Here is a 12,449-nt window from a genome sequence, read left to right on the forward strand (position 1 = left end):
GTTGCCTTTAGCACTTTTGAAATCAGGATTTGTTGAACACATTGGATTACCCTATCTTAAAGTGTGCCTATTTAAGGAATAGGGAAAACAAGATTAATGTAACATATAAATCTATAATTCCAATTTTAAAAAATCTATTACATAAATTACTTTCCGGAAAGACATATAAGTTGGTTCAACTTGCGATTTGAGTTGGTGCACTTCTGCTAAGGAAATGTTTGCGGCAGAAAAAAAAGCACCTCGGACAGCTCAACTCTCAGCTTTCAGAGGTCTCATTTAGATATCTGGGATCGCATTAGCTACAATTAGAGACAAGATAATTGTGTTTACTGTATAGTCATCTTACACTAAATGTCTTTCTTCTCGCAGATGCCAAATGATTTGGTATGGTTTGCATCCCTAATAAAAAATAACAAATATTTTTTAAAAATTGATGTATCACGTTAAACCATGTTTACACTATAGTGTGAACATACCATTTTTATTATTATTTATTTCTTAGCAGACCAAGACATGTTATTTCATAAAATATATTAAGAAAATAAAATATGTCCTATACTGTACCAAAGGGCAATATTTTTAAAAGAAAGCACATTTTACATTTTAATGAGTTTAATATGAAAGAAAAACAATAACCTTTAAGGCATATGTTCTACATCATCTAATGTATGTCATTTACATTGTCCTTATATTCAATGTTATACCTGTTTAATATCCTATTATGTATGTTGTGTCTCATGTGGCTCCTCCTTAGATCACTATCTGACATGCTTACTAACTATTCCAGCAAAAATTGCCAGCCACTCTAATGGGAGTGGCATACAATACATTGCACAGTTTCATTTAAGTCTACAGCATGAACTTATAAATTAATCAATTAGAAAACCTTGCCTGTTGCAGAAAGTCTTGCAAGACGGATACCTCTTTGATGGCCACTCCTTGCTTACAGAATGCACATTCAGGTGTTTATGTTTGCAGTGCTAATGTCTGTTCATTAATATAAGTTCCTGGAAATGTACAGCACACAAAATAACCTTGAGATTATTAATTTAGATTGTAAATAAAAAAGACAATTAAAATATGAAATTAAAAGGTTTGCTTCAGTACTGTATGTGTCAGGCTAGTTCTTCTTATCCTCGCAGCAAAGACAAGCAGTACTCAAATATAAGAAATGCCTGTCAGCCCAACCATCGAGACAGAGAGTTTGGCACACAATGGTACAATAACTACAATAACTACATGTGCTTTATCTCTCAAACAGCTGAACTGAAAGCTGAAAGAAAAGACAATGAAATAATATAACAAAGGTAATTGTTCTACATATTTCTGCTTCCGACCGAGTGTAAGAAAGGAACCACAGAGTTAGTTCAAATTAAAAGGTTAATTTTACTTGCCATACATTATTATTCACTGTGCTTCTCTCATTCTTAGTTTATTAAAAACTACAATGCACGAGTAAACTGAGCTTTTTTAGCATGTATTTTGCTATGCATTTGTGATTTCTTGTTGCTAAGAATAATGTCCGATTCATGTTATCAAATGATTCAAAGGCGAGAAAATGTGCAGTGGCAGTATAGCTTGCGGAACTGCAGCTTATAAAAAATGTAATTAGACATTAAGGGCCTCGTTCACTGGTAACGTGTTTTGAACACAGCAAACCCCTTTACTGCGTTCTTTGTACACCTGCTGCATTCACTAACCAGTGGCAGGCAAGCTGGCACATGGAATAAAGCGCGTGGAAAAAGTACCACGTTCGAGTCATTTAAATACAATGAATAATGTTAATGTGTGGAAATGCATGCAAATTACATCACAAAATACCGTGAGGGAGGTATTTGATATATGCAAACCATATTCACTTGATATACAACTTACTGCTTACTTAGTAGATACACTGCATCTTGACTCTAACCACACAACAGTAGTAGGTCAGAATATCATTAAGACGCTTGTGGTGAACGGCATTGATTTCAATTGTGTGCCTGCCTTTGTAATAATAGACAATGTAACAGAGGGAGAAACACTAGTTGTTTATGTCTATGCTTAGTCGTATACAATGTTTTTTTTATTATTATTATTATTTTAGGTTGATATTCTCCAGTGGCATATATGATGTTATATCATTTACTAATAATTTGATGGTATCTGTGGTTTTAAAACATAAATTATGTTTTTATAAAGAAAGACACAAAAGCTTCGGTTTTGTCATTTCAGGTTTGCAGTTAAAGTTTCTCCCGTGTTTAATATTTTGGGATTAAAGGCAGCAAAATAGGCTATGGGAATTACACAGCCATTGTAATTAATGTTTCAACATATGTTTCAAAGGTTTACAAAAATGTTGCTGAATATGTCATTCAAGGTTCTTTTTAAAAAAACTATTTTGTCTGCTTGTTACTTTTTTTTGCAGCCAACACAGACCATTTTATACGACTCTTGCTTCCAGCAAAAGTTTGTTTCATTTTTAAAGATTGTTTCAATAGCGACTCGAGTTCCAGTGTTCCAATGTACTCGTACATCCTCAGACAGTCTGGGATATATGAAGATTACAAGGCAGGTGTAGCTTTAAAATATACAAAAGAAACTGTAAATGTCACATGAATGTACACAGACAGCGAGTTGAGGTGCAGTCATAAATACAAGCAATCAAATGGCATCTAATGTTAAAAAAGTGATGTTTCGTCAAACACCTTTTGAAATGTAAATAGTGAACTTTTAATTGCCTGAGCGAGTGCTCTGCTGACTTTTGATTAATATTACAAAATAAATCAGAGGGAGATCAAGTTCAACAAACAATTATTTATTTGATTTGCAGAATTAAACATAAATGTTCCATTAACAATGACTTTCTCTGCTTTGACTGTCTCGCGGGATGCTGTGATTTGGGACGAAACCCCCGCCCTCCTCCTATTGAGCGCATTTATTTTGTCCTTAATGTTTCATTGAAGTTAATGTTCTCGCTGATTCAACACCAAAAAGCCTTTCATAGTTCCCCACCACTTCTTCTGATAATACATTTAGCTCCTGGTCTGCAAACTTTAGATTCTTCACTCTGTCATCTGTCCTCTTTGGTCGCTGTCATTGTGACAAACCGTACTTATCTTTTCTTTCGAGCACTCTATAATACAGTGTGTGTAAACCTCATGCATAATTCCGCGTGTTGAATTCTGCATGCTGAATTCCGTGCATTGTGACAACTTGCAAATTAATAATTTAGCTTTATTTGTGAATACAATTAGCTTAGTGAATAGAGCTACCGTTGGTTCATTTTACCGCCATGTGGTAATTCTGGTCATTTACTGCCGTTTAGTGAATGAGGCCCTAAATATTGTAGCATGCTTGTTAAGAAAGAGCTGAGAATATCCTGAACAAGGTTTTGAAAAAAAATAAAATCACTTTTCTAGGAACAGCCTCTTTGATGAATGCAAAAAAGGCTGAAATGTATTCATATCTTTCAAAACCTACAAGAACTGAGGGCATAAAATAGGACACACTGTCACGTTTAATGATATTTTTTGTCACAAACAGCAGTTTGAAAGCCAACACACGCGAAATGTCAGAAAGCTGTGAATAACAAATTTCCACTGAGAAGTTATAAATAAACTGCAGAGTGGCATTCATTTTAAAAAAAAAAAAACAGAAACAGAGAAAGTCATCCAGCCACCTTGTAGTTCCAGAGAGCTGTGTCAAAATACAATAAACAAAGCGTGATCCATGCTACTGCTTTAGTATTTCATTTTGAAATTGTTTTTCAGTCATTTCAACAGGGAATCAGAGCATAACTCCGTAGTCATTAACATGAAGGGACCTGACCCAGATGCTCTTGCAAGTAACATCAGGAAGCCTAGAAAATGCTAGCAGTAAGATTTAGAGAAAAGCCATTGCTGATTACAATTCCTGCACACAACCCCTGCATGCTAGCCAACTGTGTTTGAAAATGTACTTTTTTATGAGGTTTTAAATATACTGAGTTCTGGATTAAGTATAATGTATATTAACTCTCTCTCTCTCATTTAACTGTTAACCCTTAAGATGCTGGTCGAGCTACTTTCCGACCCACACATTTGATTACAATTATTATTATTATTTATTTCTTAGCAGACGCCCTTATCCAGGGCAACTTACAACTGTTACATGATATCACCTTATTTTTTTTACATACAATTACCCATTTATATAGTTTTTTTAAAAAAAATTTTTACACTGGAGCAATTTAGGTGAAGTACCTTGCTCAAGGGTACAGCAGCAGTGTCCCCACTGGGGATTGAACCCACAACCCTCCGGTCAAGAGTCCAGAGCCCTAACCACCACTCCACACTGCTGCCCCAACAATTACAACCACAACGATGAGCTCTGTTGTGTTTTGTTCTTGTACCCCCATACAAACAATACCTTAATTACGATACGATTTTTATTTTTTTGCCAAATCGATGATTAATAGACTTTTTATGCCATGGAAAAAAGTCTCATTTAGCAAAACCCCTTTATCATATTCAACATGCAACAAAACCATGGTTATCAACATTGTAATTGAAATAACGTTTGGTCACAGCAGAGTCATACCTTGTAAAGATAAAGATCCTACACATATTTAAAAATGGTCTAAAATAAACCGTAGAAAACGCAGCATATAAAAAAAGTGCATTACACAGACTTTTACAGCATACATTTACAAGTGTGAATAATATGCACAGAACAAAACATTAGATAGTTGAACAGAACTAACTTGCACTTATTATTCGGAGTCTAAGCTCCACCCCTCTACTGCTTCAGCACAGCTGGACTCAGAGTCACTGGAAGGCAAGGCAGATGGGCCTGCTTCGTCCTGCCGCGGAGACTTCAGCCGTCAGTCAGGGTATTGTGCACAATATTCATTAAGTGTTTGCGGCCCATTTTCAAATCAAACTAGTAACCATCACTGTATACCTAACAAACGCTCACGTACATCTTAACCTGCTAATTTCAAAGTAGGCGCACTGAATGACAGGCACTGTAGCTGGCAAATGAAAGTGCACAGTCTGATGTGCAGATCTTGATGATTGACAGTCATTTAAACGAATGAGAGCCTTCTAGCTCTGCTTCAGTCAACAAGGTCTGTCAGAACAGGGTGAAACTACAGTACTAACGGACCACTGAGATGACTGACAGCGACCCCTAGCCATTCAGAACGGAACGAAGACGGGACAGACATAAAAACTACACAAACTAGAGAGGATTTCTAAATGATTCTATTTGAAAATAAAAAAGCGATTGGTTTTATCCTATATAAATTTATTTCAGTCAAACTCATATTTTTGGGGAATTCGGCGTTTAATGAGCTTTACCGATTAATATCGAAAAGCAGCAAGCCTGGATATGATATATCATGTAAAGATAGTATCACAATTCATTGATACACAATTAATCATATATATATATATATATATATATATATATATATATATATATATATATATATATATTCATATTATTAGTATTAGTAGTATTATTATTTGCACGTACAGTTCAAAAATGTAAAAAACAAGGACTTAATTTAACAAAGCACTGACTCACTAATCTTTATCTGGGGGCCTTGGTTCAAAGTAAGATGAGTCAAGAGATCTGAGCTCTCCTTAATGAAGAGCAGTACAAACACACTCACACAGCCTATATATAGTTCAGCAGAGACACAAATACTCACACAACCAAAGGATACCAATCAATAACTGGACATAAACACTGTTGACAAAATAAGCTGCCGCTTGAGGTTCTGCGCTTCACCTAGATAACACAGATGATACAGGCTTGATATACTCAGGCTGTCTCGCTCAAAAAGTGTTGAACACAACAAACAGTATCACTTATATTATGGTTAAGCATATTAATATATATCTTTAATTTTATATAGAGCCCCTTCATTGTGGACAACCATCACAAAGCGCTTTACAGAAGGAGGCTGTGAACTGTGCATTATGTGGGTAGTTGACGTGGCGTGTTGTTTTTGTTTTCCATGGATCAAAAAACAATTATAACTTAATTGTATTTTGATTAAAACTGTGTCATATAGTAAAAGGCTTTGTATTTAATCTAAACTATATGAAAAGTTGCAAAATGCACAACAATTTTGAGGGGAATTTTGAACTAAACATGATCAATGTCCACTGGTGTGACTGTTATGAAGGGCCACAAAATTGAAAAACATTGATAATTTTAAGAATAATTAGTAAAAGTCCACTCTCAAATTCCTGGCAAATCAACACAGAAGTGTATTTATAAGAATGATATTCCTCAAGTCTATACATTACATTTTTAAATAGTTATGATAGGTTATGTGTTGTCCGCAAAGAGGACATCCCGCGGTGTGACACCATAATGTGATTTTAAAATGTGCATTTACTTGGACACCATTGCGGAGAAGAGGGTCCTTCCTCAATCAGGAAGTATAGATGACATCGCTGGAGCACATGGTGTGGCCAGAGGGTGAATTTTTTATCATAAATGTATCAAAATATTGCACTTTTCTAGCACTGCCCTTTGTGTCCATCTGTTACATCGTTTGGTGTGACACCTGTTAAATGAGAATGCAAGAGTATACCTTTTTAATCATTAAACTATGAAAACCAATGAGAAAAGAGTCCAGTGAGTTAAAATGGAATGCTTGAGAATCACCACAAGGCCCCAAAATGGCCAAACATCATAAGAAGTCCATTGGTGTGACAGATATGTCCTGGACATGTTCTCATAATAAACCAGTGTAAATGGTATTTTACAGAGTTATTTGCACCAATTGAATATCATTTTGAACATTTTAAGTGATTAAAATGTGGGGTACATTTTATGCAAACTAATTATTTTTCAAACAAACATTAGCAAATCATTCCTTGTTATGCCTGTTAAACCTCGAGTTTCATAGAGTTGGCACATTTCTCAAGATTGTGTTAAACACATTTCAAGTTCTTTTGTTGAATTGTTACATTTAAAAGACCTGGTCCGACATTGCAATTTTCCCTTTCCGGTCCAATGTCGGACCCTGTCCGACATCATCAAAAAGACGTAAAAAACAGGTCTCTAGTCGTTTTTTCTCCGGAAAAAGCCGAGAAAACCATTCAATGGCTGAGTGAGACTGATAGGAGCCGACAGAAGCCAAAGAAAAAAAAAGGGGCGTATCTGAGGAATACAGATAGCCCCAGCACCACAGCGCTCAAAAAATATCACAGACATTTGCAGAGCTTTTTTTAGATGTTATAGTAATAAAATAATGACTTGGATCACATTATTGAGGAGTTTGGTGATAAAACGAGTGATCAGGAGATGATTTATCGGTATGCACTACTATGAAGAGGTATGTGAAAAATACAGCGAACAAGGGGTGAGGCGGGGCTGGAGATGCAGTATTGAGTGTCCTGTTGATATGCAGTGCCTTTTAAACCTGTTTTACTGTGAAAAAAATACTTTTAAACAGCACGTCTAAAATAAACTGCACGTGTGAAAATAAATTGGACCTGACGCGCCTGAGACATGCTGAATAAATGGACCGCTAAGGGTTAATGACCTGCTAGAACAGGGCTTCTCAAACTCGGTCCTGAGGACCCCCTGTGGCTGCTGGTTTTCATTCCAACCGAGCTGTCAGTTACTTAACTAGACCCTTAATTGAACTGATAATTTGCTTAATTAGACCAGCAGCCACAGGGGGGTCCCCAGGACCGAGTTTGAGAAGCCCTGTCCTAGAAGTCTGGTGACATAATCGACAAGTAAGAAAATACTTCAGCATTCACAATCACACAGCCCTTCATGTTGATATCCAGATTTTACACAAACCCAGAACCGTCACACATGGAACTGCTCGGTATGCCACCACTCAACCTGGGAGGGCACCCTTGGGATGGCAAAGAAATACATCATTCAGAATTTCCCACTGGGACACTTAACACTCTTGATGGATGTTGTCTTCAGTATAGAAGCCGTGTGAAGTGGCTAAGTATAAAGCAACAGTAATTGATAAACACATCCTCTAGTTTTGAATGGGGGGAGGGGTGTATGCACTTATTAACCTTTTGCCAGTAAAACTGGGCGCTAATATGAATAAGGGCAGACAGTTGAGACCGGGAGCTATATCGACCATATGCACTGTATAGTGTACAAAAAATGAAAGTTTTTTTTTTTGTTGTTTTTTTTTCGCATGTGCTCCTATTCTCAAGACTTCAATACAGGAATAACGTATACTAGACTTGGATCCAACCATGAGATTATGTGACTAAAGTATTACAGCATCCATTAAAAAACAAAAGAAAAAATTGAGGAGTATTGCTTCACTCTGGGACTGGCTTACAACAATGGCAACTAACCCCACGGTCAACCACAATAACATCCTTGGGATTTATGATGAAAAGAAAAGGCTGATGTACCCATTAACCTAGTTTACATGGCAGACAGACATTCTCTGACCAGGCTTGGAGGCTGCGTTTGACCTTTCCCCTCATTATCGCATGAATGCAGTCTCTTGAACTAATGAATCAAGCACAGCCTTTTCTGAAAGTCCACATGACATTAAAAAAAGGCAAAGCCAATTAAATCTGCCTTTCTAAAGCCCGCTGCACACAGCCCGACTCAAGCCGTCCCGACTCATCTCATCTCAACTGGCCGTACAGTCTGGATGAATCGTAGCAGTGTGTGTGCCCTTTAAACCAAGATTATGCAGATTTCAGTCGGGATGTCTTCAGATTTGAAGATTGAACATGTTGAATCTTTTTCAGATGCAGTTTCGTTCAGATGTGATCAGTCTGTCTGTGTGCGGCGGTTGCCAACCAAGACTGACTGATACCGATTAGTCATAAGGGTGTCAACCAATGGTGAAGCAGGTTTAAGTGACGTAGCTTGTCATGTAACTTGTCATACAAGATGGCGGAATATTGACAGCTTTAGTTCCACAGGTAAAAATACATTAGTCTTGAATTGCTCTGAGTGTCCCGAATTCAAAAATACCAGATATGTGCACATTTGAATAGTTTTTTAGGTGTTTACTAATCAAAGGTAAATTATCAATTTACCTTTTTATTATCAATCTACTGGCATCCTATATTTTCTTACTGTGCAAAACAGAAGTAACCGGTGCATCGATCTCCAGTAGGTTACAAATCATAAGCCCCTAGATTCACATGCTGAGAAAAAATAAACATGTTGGATTTCATTTACCACAGGCTAAAGTGTAGTAGACAAACTATACAAAAAGTCAAACACTGCCTGAAACGTTTGCACAGTGTAAATGGTCAATAGCTAAATTAATAGGTTAAGCGCTTCTTTTGGTTGCCTCGCGGCGCTGTCTCCGCCGTCTAATCAGCATACGATGCCATGCATAATATGACGGTCGCTATGTTGGGCTAAGTTAATACAAAAATGTGTACACAGCAGTATTAATTAAATCTGCATACATAGTAATCACCAGTATCTAGTAATTCAGTCTTAGCAGTGTGTGACACCCAGTCAGGAAAAACTCAATTGTGACGTCAAACCAAAACTGAGCACAACTGATCGCAGAATCTGTGCATACTCAAATGAGATGAGTCAGGACTGCTTGAGTCGGGCTGTCTGTGGCGGGCCTAAGTCAACTACATAGGTCGTCTTAAACCTGAGCTGGCATTTTTGCAATTCCTAGCAGCATTTGTTAGCATGCTGTGCAATTTGTTATGGTAATGGTAAAGTACAGCCTAATGCTTTTAATTTGTCTCTGTATTTTGTTCAAGTTTTTTGAGGACACATCATCTCGAAAATGTATTGATTTGTTATTGATTTGAGCGGCAGACAGACAAGGATTACTTTTTTTTTTTTTTGATATTGCTGTTTCCCTGTATTTTCCTCCACACTGTGTTACATTGCATGGCAACAGAATTTCATCAGGGATTGCACAAGCTTAAAATCAGCTTATATTAGTAATAATACAGTACCTTGAAACATGCTTTTTATATATTGAAATTAAAATGAACACAGTACTCTGAGCAATGCAGTAATGCAATTTTGAAGCAGTGGGTTACATGGTACTTGCTGTGAACATATCTGAAAGGTATTAATTACACAGACAGTTTGAATGAAGTGCTACCATGTGATAATGGGGACTTGCTCTTGAATTTCATATTTCTAAGACATCTATGACAGTAAGTACTGCATATCTACATGACTGCTTCCTGCTTTATGATCTGCTTTGAGGTCATGGAATAAGAAATGCAAGTAAGGATTTAATTAAAAAAAAAAAGTCTACTTGCTTGTTTCAAATATCCTGTCCATATTGTACCACTCTGTTGCCTCGCTGCTTGCTTATCAGATTAGGCTTTCAGCCACAATGCATGCTGAAATTCTACAGACTCATAACACCCATCTCCCTAGCTGGTTCTATGGGGCTTCCTCTAGTCGCCATGGAGATTTTTTCTCTAACCCAGTAGGAAGTACATGTACCTACCCTGCACACAGGCAGGCAGCCAGCTTATATGGTAACAGATAAAACATTGCCAGGTTTAAAAAAAAAACACAACCTCTTGGTTGTTATGCAAAGAAGTTAAGGGATACAACATTTTTAGTAAATTAGTCTTCCAGTAGCAGAGGCTACAAGAAAAAATCAAGCATTGGCAAAGTAATTGACAGTAAAACTGCTGTCTTGAAATGTGTGTCACTGTAGGGGATTACATTTCAGCATTTCTGTCATTAAAAAACGCATCCCAAATTGTGTAAACACAGAAGGATCGGGAGAGCAATAGGAGCGGGTTGAGAAAAATCCAGAATTGAGATCAAGGGCTAGTTTTATTGAGAATAAAAACCTGCAGGACTGGCTTTCAAACTGCGGTTCAAAAGGGGAGGCCCTGTGTATTTGCAGAGTTTATCCAAACAAAGGCCTGCTCCTGTTTGCTGTCTACAGTACTACGTGTTGTGCCTGTCTAAGCAAACCTGTATTGTATCATTACAAAATTATAGACTTTCCCTGGTGCAAGTTAGATTTATTTTACATTTATCTGCATAATTGGTCAACAAAAGATAATCAGTTTGTGCAAGAAATGATGCTTGTTAAGCATAGTTCAGGAGGAGGAACAGCGCCTGCGCTATGTCACTGTTATTACTGTATAAAATCCCAGATTTACATTCAGCCTATCGTGCTAGGATAAGCATCATCCACCCTCCCACCTCCCCCTTCTCCGCCTTTACAGCTGCCCACAGACTTACATGGGTGTCTCAGATCGCCATAAAAATATCTATCAAGCGATTGTCTCACTAAGCACAAACATTGTACATCATCACAAGTGCATTTTGTAGTCACTCTACGTCACATGTATTCACTGCCTATTGTCTTGCATTCTGTTCAATAAAATTATATTTCTACAATACACGGGGTGTTTGTCTTGATATCCTGAACCACGTTACCTGCGTATGTTTTTGGGGCAACAAAGACCAGCCAACCCACTGTAAAGGCACCCATTATGCCCCCACTGTAATCAACATATGATAAAAGGTTATGAAAGTGAATAAAAGTGGATGGGGATAGTCTCTAATAATCACAGCACAAAACATTGTGTCACCATCATTTAATTTTACCAAGGGTTTGACCACTTTAATCCAAAATGTAGAGATGCTTTTAGAGGCTTATCAACTCTTCCTTTTTGGTGCTAAGTACAGTATTTACTTTTGTTGTATTGCTATTAGCTAGTGAGAATTGCATAATAGCCATTCCAAACAGCTACAAGACATAGCAAAGAAAGATACCAACTGATTTCAGTACAAGACGTTGCAAATCAAATACTAATCAATGCTGAACAGCTGCAGGTTTTATAACAATCCTCCTTGCTTCTGACTCAATGACAGTAAATGGATAAGGTCTTTGTGGCAGTGCAGCCCACCATTCTGGGGAATAAGAATTTTGATGGAGCCTTGACAAGATTAACATTTTAAGATTAACATCTTCACCTGTTTGGTGTTACAGTAGATGTGCCCCCCACGTAACAGAGAGAAAATGTGTTTTGTTTTTGTTTTTCCAAGAGACATTGCATGGCTATCTTAGAGGATTAGAGGACAAATGATTCATAATCCATTCTTGTTGAATGAAAAACAGAAAAAAACCCTGCTATGAGCAGTTAGAGCCTGTATGAGTTCTCACTGTTACTTTCTCACTGTGATAAACAACCTAAAAGGGGAGGCAGGTTATAAAAACAGAGTAGCATATAATATAATTTGTAATGACTTACTGTTTCACGATAAATATACCTGCAACTGGAGAAAAATAATCTTATATACAGTGTGTATAACACTAAACAGTTCCATACACAGAAAGACTGGAGGAAAGTGAAATAAACATGTTTTCTTTGTTTTACAGTTATACCATTGAATTGCAAACCAACATGGTTACCTTTCTCTATTGGATTCTAAAATGTTAGTTGGAGAACGGTTACTTATTTTTAAGAAAGAATCTGGCGATTTTGTTTCATACGTTTTGATTT

At 37.0% G+C, this 12,449-nt stretch overlaps 1 protein-coding gene across 3 annotated transcripts in view; it reads right to left on the reverse strand.

Annotated features, from left to right (window-relative positions):
- LOC117970982 (synaptotagmin-1) overlaps positions 1–12,449 on the reverse strand; it is a 195,341-nt gene that overhangs the window by 107,481 nt on the left and 75,411 nt on the right. The window lies entirely within an intron of this gene.

The sequence above is a fragment of the Acipenser ruthenus genome, chromosome 7 (assembly GCF_902713425.1).
Source record: "Acipenser ruthenus chromosome 7, fAciRut3.2 maternal haplotype, whole genome shotgun sequence".
Lineage (NCBI taxonomy): Eukaryota > Metazoa > Chordata > Actinopteri > Acipenseriformes > Acipenseridae > Acipenser > Acipenser ruthenus.